The 13,885-nt window shown below is 35.0% G+C and overlaps 1 long non-coding RNA gene across 1 annotated transcript in view; it reads left to right on the top strand.

Annotated features, from left to right (window-relative positions):
• LOC103100084 (uncharacterized) overlaps positions 1-12,315 on the top strand; it is a 77,353-nt gene extending 65,038 nt beyond the window's left edge. The window contains exon 2 of the long non-coding RNA XR_465025.2: positions 9,515-12,315. This is a non-coding gene — a long non-coding RNA (uncharacterized LOC103100084). The remainder of the gene's footprint in view (positions 1-9,514) is intronic.
• Positions 12,316-13,885: the final 1,570 nt, after the last annotated feature.

The raw sequence follows: 13,885 nt of genomic DNA, 5'->3' as shown, positions 1-13,885 counted from the left end.
ATTTATTATATTCTATTAAATGTCAGCTCTTATTAAGTAGAAGTCTTGTCTGGTTTGTTACATAGTAGATGTTTAATAAATGCATATTGAGCAGGTGTAATAGTTCTTTTGAATAATCTGAGCCTGGCAGGTCCCTTGAACTACGGAGTTCTTAATAACAGTGGGCTATTGAGTGGTTGTATTAAAATTTGGAGCTGATATGGTGGGGGAGGGGAGGAGTCCTGTGTTGTCTAAAGAGGAGGAAACTGGAGCAAATCCAAAATACAGGACGTCAGTGCTTCTGTGCTGATCATTGTGAGATTGGGCCTCATACTTGCTAGGTAGGGGGAGATAGAAATTACCCACTCATAAAACAAAATCCAATTTATTGAATTGAATTTGTAAACAACTAATTTGCTAATATACCTAAAAATGTGTTTTCGAGTAGGTAAAAAAATTCAATGTTTCCTGAAATCTAATGACAATGTTGCTTTCCCTTTTAAAGGCTTTCTTAGGAGAGAAAGTTCACCTAGCTTTCTTAGCATTGCAAATTCCAACTTGGTGGCACCTGAAGTAATGAGGTCTAAGCTATAATTTCATCAATTTAGACAGCAAAGCCTCGATTTTCTGCCCGTGGACTGCACACGGTAAATTATGCAAGCTCTGGAAGCCTTCTGTCTTCTGCGCAGCAGAGCTATGGGCAGTAAATTGGAAATAACAGGACTCCAGAAATCATTAGATAGCCCAGTAAAAATGCTAAGGAACGAGAACACACTCTCTTTCTTTTCAACAATATCGCCAGCTGACTTAACATGGATTGACAGATCAGCCAGCCAGTAACAGGGAATGAAGAAAACCAGGAGGGCTCAGTAAAACTCATTTTCCTGCATCTTCTTCTCTGGATTGATTCAACACAAGAGGAAAAGAAAGCAGTATAAGTACAAGAGGGACTGCTGTGGCTCCAGAAAAAATCCACAACAGAAGACACTACTGAGTATCCCAGATTGCTGCTAGGTGTCTCCCTTCATAAATAATTGTGTGTGTGTGTATATATATATATGTTTTGGTGGAATTTACAGCTGGGACCTACATTTGGGCCCCCAAATGCCCAGTGTGCCAAGGCTTTGTTGGGCAGATACCTTTATAATTTTCAGGTCCACTCCCACCTTCTTCCTTTCTCTGCAGTCTGCAGGAAAGCCTCAGCTGGTCCCCAAGTCTTTCCCCCAGCCCCCTGCAATCTCTAAGCAGGCTTTCCCCACTACTTTCCTCATTTGTTCATTTGGAGATATCTTGACACTGTTTTAATCCATTGTTTTTTGTTCATCAAGAATATTGTGTTTGTCTTCCCAAGAGAAAGAGACTGAATTCACTACCCTTGCTATTCCTGATGATTACATTTGTAATTCTTAGCCTATTTTATTATTTGGTCTCAGACTTTGCTGTGGCTTTTAGGGAAAATCATTGGCTGTTTATCTACCATTTTCTATAATCTGCCAGAATACCTCTCACTGTTTGCTCTGACAATTGAGATTTGGCTATGTTAATAGCAAAAGCAAAAATATATCTCAATAGGATTCTAAAGTAATTTTTCTTTTAAGTAGAAGAGTTATATATAATTTAATCAACAATACATTCTGTGAGATATTCATTTAACTTCAAATCAGTCCCATTAGGATTTATATTTAAAATGTTTTTTTTCGAATAGTCTATAGTACTAACAATGTATTTGTCAATTAGGAACAAATGGCAGTGGGGTTTAGTGAGAAGATACTGTATTTAGCAGCTGAGGATGTGGGTTCAAATTCTAGCACTTTTGCTTGCCACATGGCTGACTTGACAAGTTTTTCTATGCCTTACTTTCCTCATCTGTAAAAAAATTGGGTTGGACTGTATGATCTGTATGCCTTATCTAAAATTTATAAAATGGGACTTAACTTGTAATTCCTCTCTTCTGGTCTTTTTTTCAGTTTATAGTTTCATTTTATTTTTACCCCATTCCCACTCCAGGGTATTTGCTGTTTTCAAAGTGTCTAAGGTCTAGAGGAAAGAGGCAGATATCCCTTCAGTAGTCTGATGAACCCCATTGACCTCAGAATAATGTTGCTAAATACATAAAATAAAATATATAGTATTATAAAGAAAACCAACTATACTGGAATGCAGTTGCTTACTTTTAATATTAAATTTTAATAATAAATATTTTAGTATTGACTTATTTTTAAACCAAAATATTTAAAATAGCACTTTTGTTATAGCAAAGAAATGAAAACAAAGTAAAAATCAAAGATGAGTGCTGAAAAAATACAAAGAACAATCATGACTGCCAAGAAGAGATATAGGAAGATATTCCACTCCTTTGCAAAGTTGAGAAGTCCATAAGGCTGGTACATTGTGCATATTTTCATACCATTTTATGTACTGATCAGTTATGCTGATTTTCTGCTTTTTTTTCTTTAAAAATATTTTAGGGGAGGGGAGCAGCTGGGTAGCTCAGTGGATTGAGAGCCAGGTCCAGAGATGAGAGGTCCTAGGTTCAAATCTGGCCTCAGATACTTCCTAGCTGGGTGACCCTGTGCAAGTCACTTAACCCCCATTGCCTAGCCCTTACCACTCTTCTGCCTTGGAACCAATACACAAAAGAACCATACACATATGTATATGTATATATGTACATATATACACATATATGTACACACACACATATATAAGTTCTGGGCTCAAATCTGGCCTCAGACACTTCCTAGCTGGGTGACCCTGGGCAAGTCACTTAATCCCCATTGCATAGCCCTTACCACTCTTCTGCCTTGGAACCAATACCTAGTACTAATTCCAAGACTGAAGGTAAGGGTTAAAAAAAAAAGGAATCAATACTGGGTATTGGTTCTATGGCAGAAGAATGGTGAGGGCTAGGCAATGTTAAGTGACTTGTCCAGGGTCACCCAGCTAGGAAGTGTCTGAAGCCAGATTTGAGCCCAGGACTTCCCATCTCTGGGTCTGGCTCTCAATCCACTGAGCCACCTAGCTGCTCCCTCACCTCCTCCCCCAGTATTGATTCTAAGATAGAAGGTAAGGATTTTATGTATATATAATTTATTATTATTTAGGATGGCATATTAGGAGGAGGAGGGGAAAGATTATTGGGGAGGAAATATAGTGATATAATGATATGAATAAAAACATCTTAAAAAAGAAAATCCAAATTTGCAAAGCTATTTTGTTGCAAATGAAATAAAAACTTTCATTTTACTTAAGAATAGGCTACTCTCAAATTAGACCAGAATTCACCAAAGCTTTTTGAGCTAAGCTCTATCAGTGGTAATTTTTTTTTTGTTTTTAATGAGTTCTTAGCTAGATCAACATCTTTGCTATAGTATATGTCAGAAAGAAAAGGATTGTAAATCCATAGTTAAACTTTAAAGTCATTAAGTTAGAAGTCACTTTTGAGGCAACAGCTAGGTGGATAAGTGGATTGAGTCAGGCCTAGAATTGGAAAGTCCTGGGTTCAAATTTGACTTCAGATACTTTCTAGCTGTGTAACCCTGGGCAAGTCACTTAACCCTTACTGCCTAACCCTTACTATTCTTCTGTTTTGGAACCAATTTACAATATTGATTTGAAGGCAGAAGGCATATTTCCAGAAAGGTCTGAAGTATTTATTTTTTAATTAAAATTTCTAAAAATAGATTTATGTAGAATATTTCCCCATAGTTAAGTGATTCATGATTTTTCCCACCTCTCTTCCTTCCCTCCTCCTAGAGCTGACAAGAACTTCCACTGGGTTATACATGTATCATTGTTCAAAACCCATTTCTGTGTTAGTCATATTTGTAGTAGAGTGGTTTTTTAACATCAAAACCCCAATCACATCCCCATCAAACCACGTGATTCATCATATGTTTTTCTTTTGCATTTCTGTTCCCACAGCTTTTTCTCTGGATATAGATAGTTTTCTTTCTCATAAGTTCCTCTGGATTGTCCTGGTTCATTGCACTGCTGCTAGTAGAGAAGTCCATTACATTCAATTGTGCCATAGTGTATCAGTCTCTGTGTACAATGTTCTCTTGGTTCTGTTCCTTCTGTTCTACATCAATTCCTGGAGTTTTTTCCATTGATTAAAATTTTTATTTTTTCAATTCATAAGTGTTTATTTTCTTTCCCTCTCCCCACCAGAAAAAAAGAAAAGGAAAGCCTTAACAAGCAAAAATGTTTTGTGTATTTACTTAGCAAGACAATTTTCCACATTGACCATATCCAAAAATATATGTCTCATTCTGCATCTCTATCAGGAGGTGAATAGCATTCTTCATCATCAGTCCTAGGAAACCATGGTTTATCATTGCATTGATCAGAGTTCTTAAATCTTTCAAAGTTATTCTTTTTTACAATGTTTCTGTTATAGTATAAATTGTTCTCCTGGTTCTGTTTACTCCACTCTGCATTAATTCATACTGGTCTTCCTAGGTATCTTTGAAATTTGTCTCTTTCATCATTTCTTACAGCACTATAATATTCCATTATGTTTGTATACCATAATTAATCCAGCTTTTTCTTTTCTTTTCTAAGGAATAGACAAATAATTTTCTATCTCAGCCCCATCTTGGTAAAGCATCTCACTCAACACTTGAATGTTTGCAAGAATGTTGAGCTCTACCCTATTCTTCCATATAGACAATTTAGTCTAGAAAATGTGAACATTTTTTTAACAGTCTCCATAATGATGACTTAAGAATTTTAAATGAAAAGATTTATTTCATTCATATGGTCAAAAATCTGCCAGTAAGCCAACCAATGTATAAAATACTTTCAACATGTTCTAAAAGTGGTTTTTATTTTTAGAAAAAGTGAAATTCTTGCCTTTAGCTCAAACAAACACGTGAAGGCATTCTTCTGAAAGCCTGTGAACTTCTGTGTGACAGATGCACTTCATATACTGCTCCTATTTCTTGACAAAAATTTTTTTTAATTGTCATGATTTAGAGACTACTGATAAAATTGATTATTTTCATGGCTGTTGACAAAACTTTCAAGGTTGTCAGAAGAATCTTTGTTGTTAATGTGTGTATTAAAAAAACAATGAGTGACAATGATCTGAGGAACTTCCTTTGTCACTAAAGTAAATGTCTCAAGAGTTCTATCTGTGCAAAGATTATGAAGCTTTTCTTTCCAGTCATGGTTTTCTTGTTTGTTTTTTGGAAAGAAAAATTCTTTTTACCTTTATGTAAACATTGATACACTTTTTGTTTCTTAAAAAGGACTCAAAAAGTAAGAATTTATCTTTGTTGGCATCAGCATACACAAAGTGAACAAAAACAAGGAGCTGACTATATTCAGAGATCTATGTCATTTTATCCAGTTGCACACAAACAGGGAATTGTGAAGCTACCAATTTCTCTGTCAACTGTTTCAAAATGTTAAAAAGAAATTAAACTTTTTTTGACAGTGGAATTATGTTTTTTCCACCTCCTGGTTCCAGTATATAAACTAATTCATCTATTTCAGGTGAATATGACTTTTTAAAAGTCTCTCTAATAGTATGGCACAACAACAACAACAACAACAACAACAATAGTAAAGAATTTTGTTTGATAGTTCAGTAAGTGATTTTCTAGTATGCTTTTGTGACATGATACATCTAAATTTTGGAAGTATCCTACCTTTTCAGATTTAGCTTTCTTTGAAGGAAAAGGACTCACATCTTTCTAGGAATTTTCACAATGGACAGAGGTGAGGTGCTTATTATACTTCCTTCACAAGAATTTTTCTACTCAAAAAACATTGTTGTTTTTGGGTCCTATAATGTTCATTAATGCAAGTGAAATCATATAATCATAACCTTCATCATACTTGCTTTTTTTTTTACATTTCAGAATAAATTAGATCTGTAAAAATATGGAATAAAGCTAAAATAAAATATTTTGTTCCAATTATTTTTGAAATAATATTTTTGTCAAGAAATGTGTATAAAAATAAGTGAAATAAATCAAAATATACAAATTATTCAATGTTTCAGTACTTTTAATGTTTTTTTTAAACCTTCAGATGGGCACATAATCATAAGGATTTCCTTTAGCCCAAGATCAGAGGTCATGTCCTTCCTGATATTTGGTCATTGTTACACATGAAGTTCCATAAACCAATTCCAGGTAGTTTGATGATTACTGCTTTATAGTACAATTTGTACAATTGTAGTACATATACAATACAATACACAATAAGTATAATATAATTATTGCTTTATATTACACATTAAGATCTGGTACTGCTAGGCCTCCTTTCTTCGCTTTGTTTCATTAATTCTCTTGATATTCTTGACTTTTTGTTTCTTCCAGATGAATTTTGTTATTATTTTTTCTAGTTCTATAAAATAATTTTTGCTAGTTTGACTGATATAGCACTGAATAAATTTAATACCATAGGTAGAATCATTATTTTTTATATTAGCTTGGTCTATGAGTAATTAATGAGTAATTAATACTTTTTCCAGTTATTTAGATATGACTTTATTTGTATGGAAAGTGTTTTGTAATTGTGTTCTTATATTTCCTGTGTTTATCTTGATAAGCAAATTCCTAGATATATCTGAGGTACCATCTCTCACCTATCATATTGGCCAATATGATAGGAAAAGAAAGTGAAAAATGTTGGAGGGGATGTGGAGCACTGGGACACTAATGTATTGTTGGTGGAGTTGTGAATTTGTACAGCCATTCTGGAGGATAATTTGGAACTATGCCCAAAGAGCTATAAAACTGTGCATACCCTTTGATCTGCTGATATCACTACTATGTCTGTATCCCATAGAGATGTAAAAAAATTGGGGGGGGGAGGAAAGGACCTGCTTGTACAAAAATATTTATAGCTGCTCTTTTTGTGGTGGCAAAGAATTGGAAATTGAGTGTATATCTATCAATTGGGAATAGCTAAACAAATTGAAGTATATTATGGTGATGGAATATATTTTGCTATAAGAAATAATGAGCAGGATGATTTCAGAAAAAGCTGGAAAGAACATGAACTGATGCAGAGTGAAACAAGTAGGACCAGGAGAATAGCATGAACAGTAACACCAATAATGTGGAATGATCAACTGTGAAAGACTTGACACAAAGAATGCTATCAGCCTCTAGAGAAAGAACTGTTGGAGTCAGAAAGCAGATCAAAGCATATTATTTTTCACTTTAGTTTATTTGAGTTTTCACTTTGGAGTTTTTGGTTTTCTCTTATTGTATTCTCTTAAACAGTAACCAATATAGAAGTATGATTTGTATAATGATACATGCATAACCCTGAACAAATTGCTTACCATCTCTGGAAAGGGAGAGATAATTTGGATTTTAAAATTTAGAAAAAACATACATTAAAAATTGTTATTCTATGTAATTGGGAAAAAATATCTTAAAAAAAAACTAAAGAAGGGAATCACCTGAACCTTAGAGGTCATCATATTGCTCCTTGGCTTAAAATTAAATAGTTATTATTAATTTTATTAAAAAAAAGAATTCTCAATTTGAACAGCTCAGTTGTGCAAAACTATAACAAATTATTAAAACAACTCACCTCTTTCCGCATATTGATCAGTAAACAATTGTAGATAGGGAATACTGGAAAGTAATATAAATATTTGGAATATCCATGTGGGAACACATAGTCTCAGTTTGATAGTTAATGACAACTAGGTGAGGAGTTGCTTGATTGTTGGTCAACTGCATTGGCTGAACATCTATAGAGAAGAAGATTGCAATTACATGTGATCTATGGCAGACTAGATCTATCTCTACAGTAATTTTGTAGAGCTGATGAACATAAATGATATTTTGAGATATATATCACAACTATAATGTGATGGAAAATTGTCAGTGATTTTTATTGATAATAGTCATAGGCATTGCTAATCCTATGAGTATATTGTATATAATCATAATTGAAGAAAATGCTGAAATTCTGTTAGAAATTAGTGAAAATAAAGATTTAAATTTGCTCCCACTTGCAGACTCCCTGAAATCTGCATACTCTTTTGGGTGGTGGTCTGTGGTCCCCAGATTAAGGACCTCTGCTCTTGAGAATCAAGTTTTTTAGGTGCTCCTTTTAAAAAGATGATGTTGCATTGATGGTATCAAATTCTAGAACTCTGCATAGTTTCCTCAAAAAGATTGATGATTACTTGAAAGATATTGACTTAACAATCTTCATAAGGGGAAAAAAAAACTAAACAGATGAAAATGGCCATTATTCTGACTATGAACAATACTTAGATGACCAATTCATTAACACATTGAGAATTGTATCTGGGGTAGACATTGCAAATGAACATGTATAGGGTCATGAATGAAAAAGGAAGAGGAAATAGGCTGTATCACTTCTGAAAAATTGGTTTTAAAGTTCCTAACAATACAAAATCTACTTAATTGCCAAAGTCTTTCCAATGATGCTGAGTTTTGGAATGGTCCAATTTCAAAAGAATCAAATTTGTGAAAAGGCAACAGAAAAATAGTGATTTGTACAAGTAGATTGCATTGTTCAGTTATGATCTATGAAAGAAGTAATATAAGTCAGAGGTGTCAAACACACAATCCTTAGTTTGCATTTGGCCCACAAAACTCCCAAACAAAGCCATCATAAGATTAAAATGTAAATTGGAAATTTTAACAAAATAAATAAAAATGCAATAAAAGCTAGAAAATGTTTGCATGTGGTCCCATTTTTAAAAATTTTGACACAACTAGTATAAATCAATAAGGAAATGCATGACTAGAAGGCAGAGTGATGGATTAGTTATATGGTGAGAGCAAAGCACAGTGTATGAGCAACCTAAGGTACCCTTGAAATGGGGGAAAAAAGGCCTCTCCAGGATAGATCCCATTTGGAACGTCTATGAAAGAATATGGTCAAGAATCTCACCAGATGAAGTGTGGATAGGGTGTGAATGGCACCAAAGGAGGGAATGTTCACATCAGTGAATTAACGAATGTACTAAATTCTTGAAAAAGTATTCTGAGTAACACTGGGACATTAATTACAGAGATACTGTAAGCAATTTGAAATATAGACTAATGTTTGGTTGAGAAGTTAAGTTTAGAAATTCAGTTTAGGAAATGGTTGGTATCATTACATAAATTCATAAGAATGTTGAATAAGTTATCACAGGGAAATTGTTCAGTTCACAATTTCCCATTGAATAAGTAAATATAGGTAAATCCATTACCTCTCCATCCTTTATTGTGACCGGTTTAAAATAAACCCCATTTCATGCTGAAATTCACTGGATTTGTTTGAAAAGAGCTGATCATCCACTTTCCACTTGGCCATCATAGATGGGAGAAGGGGAATAGTGACTGTTTTCCCTATGTTTATTATTCTGAATTCATTATCAAAATGGTCTTTATGGCAAGGGTAGTCACAATTCCAAATATTATTAGAGGTAAGCATCTCAATTTGGATATTATTTTATCAACGCTAAAAGCACTGCCTGCATACAAAAATATCTTCATCTTCATTACTTGAATATCTCAATTTACCCTTTGGTTTTTGTGTTTAGGCCATGATGACCTTCACAGCCTTTTAATGGCTGCCCTCTGGCGGTGACTTGTTGACGCTACACATCTCCTACAAACAGAATCTCTGCGAAAACATGACAATCAGCTTGGCCTGGATAAGGTTACCTGGAGTTACTGGGAAAAGGAAATGCATGCTATACAATTTGTTGTCTCTCCTGTTCATTGAAAATAAGATTCACTGTGTTGCTTGGGGGCGGTTTATGTTTATCTGCGGTTAATTTTTGTCTTTGTAAATTTTATGTCGGCAGCTAATAACACTGAACTATCATTTTATTTTCAATGGTTTCAAGAGGTGTGTGTGCATGTGTGTAAGCATGTGTATATGTGTGCATATGTCTGTGTGTTTGTATTGTATGTGTGTTTGTAGGATAATTAGTGAATGAGTAGAAAAGTTGTTTTAATTTTAAAATGTTTAATTTTTATTGTCCTGCAAAACACACTTCCATATTGGTCATTGTTGTAGGAGCACAAAGAGTAGACATTTTCAACAATTGAAGTGACAATGGGCTTACCATCACTGAAACTTTTTCTTTAAAACTCACTTTCCATCTTAAAATCAATACAGTGCTTTGGTTCCAAGATAAAAGAGTGGTAAAAAGGCTAGGCAATGGGGATTAATGTGTCATTTGTTAAAAAAAACAAAACCAAACTTTAATCTACACACAATTTGGAGACAGAATTTTCTAACTTGCTTAAAAATATCCCAAATGAAGAGTGTGGAAAAGTTTAGAACCCTCTTGTTAAAAATAGAAAACTAATTTTAGGAATTAGTGGGAAATAAAGTTAGGCAATAGGACTACCTTATGGGGAGTGGAAGTATCTTGAAAGCCAGTTAGAAGAATGTGATCAGAAATAGGGGCTAGGCAAAGCTGGGTAGCATAGTGTATAGAGTGCCAGACTTGGATTCAGAAAGACTTGGGTTCCAGTCTGACTTCAGAGAGTTCCTAGTTGTGTGACCCTGGACAAGTCACTTAACAGCCATTGCCAACTCATTGCTGCTCTTCCATCTTGGAACTGATACTAGGACAGAGGGTGAGGGTTTAAAAAAAGAAAAGAAAAAGAAAAAAGGAATCATCTGTAGGTTCTTAGGCAGTGGAATGGTCATTATGAAAACTTTTTTTAGGATATTAATTTAGCAACCATGTACAACATGAATTAGAGGGGAGTCTGGAGGCAGGAAGGTTAAGTAGGAGAGTTTTGCCATACTCTACATGTGAGTTGATGAAAGACTGGATTAGGATGACGGCAATGGGACTGAAGAGGAAGAGGCAGATCCAGGAAATATTTTCAAAGGAAAAAAAATGAAAGTATTTGATAACAGTTACTTATGAAACTCTGGCTTTGGGAAATATCCTTCACAGGAGATCAAAAGTATGATATCACATATTCCCATCTTCACTTTAATTCTGGTATTACACAGACTTTATGACTTCAGTTATAGTATTAGGAATCAAACATTTTTTATTTCCTTTACTTCTAGCAGAATATAATAAAAATGAGAAAAGAGAAATTTCAGACAGAGAAGCATTCAAAATTGTGCATATATACTTTGTAAATTCTTGTATAAATCTGATTAGAGACAGCCCAGACAAGTCATCAATAATTCAATCCATAACTATTTTAGCAGGACTGATTCCTAATGTGGAAGAAGGAGTAAGTAATATGTTGAATGTTGAGCAGACTGGGAATTCTTATTGGCCAATCTCTTCCAATCATCCAAATGAAGGCACCCTTCTTGGTTTGTAACATTTGCTTGCTGGAGATGATATATAGATCTGCATGTATATATGTGTGTGTGTGTGTGTGTGTGTGTATATATATAAATATGAGGAGAGAGAGAGAAAGAGAGAGCGAGCACACTATATTAAGTGTAACAAGAACCATTTTGCCAGGAACTTTCCTTAGTGCTGGAGATACAAATACAAGCAAGAAAGATAGCCCCTGCTGTCAAGGAGCTTACATTCTAATAGGGCAAGATAAAACATAAAGAAATGTTGGAAAGTTGGGAAATATGGCACAAAGATGACATTGTTAGGAGATGGCAGAGAAGTGGCATGGAAGATTGGTTCTGGGCCAAAAAAAAAAGGATGAATGCTCAAGATCTGGTTAGAAGAAGAAGAGAAAAGTAGATGGCATGGAGTATAAATGATGATAAGAAACAATTGTAACTCAGATAAATTTACAATCGGGTGAATTTTAGATTTACTCCACTCTGCTTAGTCTTTAGAATTTTAGCAACCAGGAATGTATACACCCCCACTTGAGGATTAAGAGTGGGGGAGGAAGGTCTGTGACCTGCCTGTGCTAGCAAGTGACAAATCTGAGACGACTGACTGACCCCCTCGTCTGTCCTAAGCCAAATTTAAGCCACCATTGGTACATGTGAGATACAGGAAGTGATGTAAAGAACTGCCTTTATATTTCACATCACTTCCTGTGAGAGGGACTTTTGTGGCTTTGGCGGAGTTGGGTGGAAAAACTTGACTTGGAGGAGCTCTGAAGCATGGTTTCCTTAGGTGACTGTGTGGTAAGTGTTAAGGCTGACTTCTCCTTCCCTTGACCCTTCTAAAGGTTCCAATCTCCAAGGAGGCCCCTCATTTTGGAGGAGGCCTCCTAGTTGGAAACCAAGCTAGATTTAATCTTCTGGGAAGGTCTCTTGGCTGAGAGGCCTCTGAACTCTCTCTGGTTCAGGCCAGGCCAGAGTAGATCTTTACCCCTTTCCCTCTTTCTCCTTCTTCTTCATTTCTTCCTTCTTTTGTAAATAAACCACCATGAAATTCCATTCTGACTTGAGTATTTCATTGGGATTTAGAATTTAAATCCCTGGCGATCACTAAATAATATATTCAGTTTCAACCCAAATTTTTACCCTTAACAAATCCAAAATCCTTACCCAGGTAAAGAGGTATCATAGTCTTATTATAGGATATTATAGTTATTGCTAGTTACTATTTTGTAAATATACAAAAATATATCACTTTAAAGGTTACAAAATGCTGATTTATACAGTATCTCAATTGATTCTCTTAAAGACTTTGTAACATTATCTCCACCTTAGATGAGGAAACTGAGTATCTGAGAATCATACAGGATCAAATGTTAGAGTGGATGGAAGCTTAGAAACATCTACTCTAACTTTTATTTGAGGGCACCTAAGTGTTCAGGTGGATACAGTGCCCAGCCTGCAGTCAAGAAGATTTATCTTCCTACATTCATCTTTGGCCTATGATCCTAGGCAAGTCACTTAACTCTGTTTCAGTTTCTTTTCTGTAATATGAGCTGGAGAAAGAAATGGCAAACCTCTCTAGTATCTTTGCCAAGAAAACCCCCAATGAGATTATGAAGGCTTTTTACAGATGAGGAAAACTGAGGCTCAAAGAAGTAAAATTATTTAAACAAGTTGCAGAATCCAAGTTTGAATTCAGATTTCTTGATAAAATGCTCTTTTCATTCATTCCATTGTGATCATTGCAATAACATTTTCAGGGAGAACTAGGAAAATTATGAAATGTGTTAACTTGATGAACAAACTGATCAAAATATGGGTTCAAATTATTGAGTACAATAAGTAACTCAAATTTAGAGACCTATGATTATAGACAGTTATTGGAGGTATATAGAAGAACAGATGTCCATTAGGAGCTCCTCATACTAGTGGTTATAGCCACAGAATGCCCCAAAGCAGCAGCCCAATCAACTGTATGTCATCTAGGACCCAGACTCCTGATCCCTGGAAGCACAATGTGTCCAGTAATAAACAACTAGGAACATATGGTATTAGTCAAGCCCATTACACCAAATTTTAAAGTATTCCAGGCTTATAGGGGCTAAAGGGATTTTTATCAGAGTCTGAATATCTGGGTTCTCTACTCTGGAACGCTTGTGATAGGAAAAATTCCATGGGATAAAAAAACAAGATATAACCTCTCCATCTGATCAGCACTATGACTCACCAGAGTAACATTTCTCTAGGCTGGTTGCAGAAAGTACAATTAAGGGTGGGTGTGGTTGTGTGTCAGAAGCTCAAGGCAAGTGGTACATGCCTTCCTTATCTTGTTGAGTAAGTGAGGGGCTGAGAAAGGCAAACTTTTCCCAAGAGTCAAAACTGAAATAAAGCATAAGACAATTTATAAGAAACAGAAATTTAAGCAGAAATATAAGGCCCAAAGCATGAGTACCTGTCTATCAAATGTGTGTCTTTACAGAATTGGTCCAAGATCTGGGAACTTTCAAGATGATTCACAGATCAATAACATAGCTGCTGTCCCTCCCACAGAACCTTCCTAAGAAGAGATCTACCATAATTGAGAAATTTTTAAAGGTTCTGCTATATCCTTTTGGAACCCTGCTGT

The sequence above is a fragment of the Monodelphis domestica genome, chromosome 3 (genome assembly GCF_027887165.1).
Source record: "Monodelphis domestica isolate mMonDom1 chromosome 3, mMonDom1.pri, whole genome shotgun sequence".
In the NCBI taxonomy this organism is placed as follows: domain Eukaryota; kingdom Metazoa; phylum Chordata; class Mammalia; order Didelphimorphia; family Didelphidae; genus Monodelphis; species Monodelphis domestica.
This window is presented reverse-complemented; position numbering and strand designations above follow the sequence as displayed.